Source organism: Mandrillus leucophaeus, unplaced genomic scaffold, assembly GCF_000951045.1.
Source record: "Mandrillus leucophaeus isolate KB7577 unplaced genomic scaffold, Mleu.le_1.0 Scaffold510, whole genome shotgun sequence".
Lineage (NCBI taxonomy): Eukaryota > Metazoa > Chordata > Mammalia > Primates > Cercopithecidae > Mandrillus > Mandrillus leucophaeus.
This window is the reverse complement of record NW_012105476.1, coordinates 574511-575477: the sequence shown is the minus strand read 5'-3', so window position 1 is coordinate 575477 and position 967 is coordinate 574511.

The following is a 967-nucleotide window of genomic DNA, read 5'->3' as shown; positions in this document are numbered from 1 at the left end:
CGCCCGCCACCACACCTGGCTAATTTTTTTGTATTTTTAGTGGAGACGGGGTTTCACCGTGTTAGCCAGGATGGTCTCCATCTCCTGACCTCATGATGCGCCCGCCTCGGCCTCCCAAAGTGCTGGGATTACAGGCCTGAGCCACCGCGCCCGGCCCAGAGTATGTGGTTTTAATGTGCTCTGATGAGTACTGCCAAACTTACTCCATAGAAAAGGCCTCCTTCTGAACATCTTCACCTGCGTTCTGTGTAACCCGCAGCGATGCCTGGCCTGAGGGCAGCGTGCTTGCTTGTGGCATTTCTTTAGGATTTGCCACTTATTCACCTGCCTCTTAAGAGCACTGTGCTCTGCCTCCATGTAAGGGCTCTTCCAGCAGGAATGAGGGGCTCACGGGGTTCCAAGGCTGGACACCACCGGCCAGAGCATGGCGGACAGCACACAGGACCTGGGGTGGGAACCTCGGAAACTTTTACACAGACAGGGACCCCGCTCAGCCATTCCACGTGTGCTCTCAGCAGAGTGCGGATTACAAACCCACATGTACTTCCTTCCCGCTGGTTGCTTTTTATTGTTGCTGTCTTAAACTCCAAAGTTTTAAGGTGAATTTATTGAAACGTAAGAAAATGCTCAGGTCACACAGGCTTCCAGGTGAACAAACTCCTGTAACCAGCATGTGGGTCAGAGGCAAGTTCACATTACCCGATGCCCACATGCGCCCTACCCTGCCTGTGACCCTCTCCCATCCAGGACCCCGATGCCCACATGCGCCCTACCCGGTGACCCTCTCCCATCCAGGACCCCGATGCCCACGTGCGCCCTACCCCCTGACCCTCTCCCATCCAGGGCCCCGATGCCCACGTGCGCCCTACCCGGTGACCCTCTCCCATCCACGGCCCCGATGCCCACGTGCGCCCTACCCGGTGACCCTCTCCCATCCAGGGCCCCGATGCCCACGTGCGCCCTACCC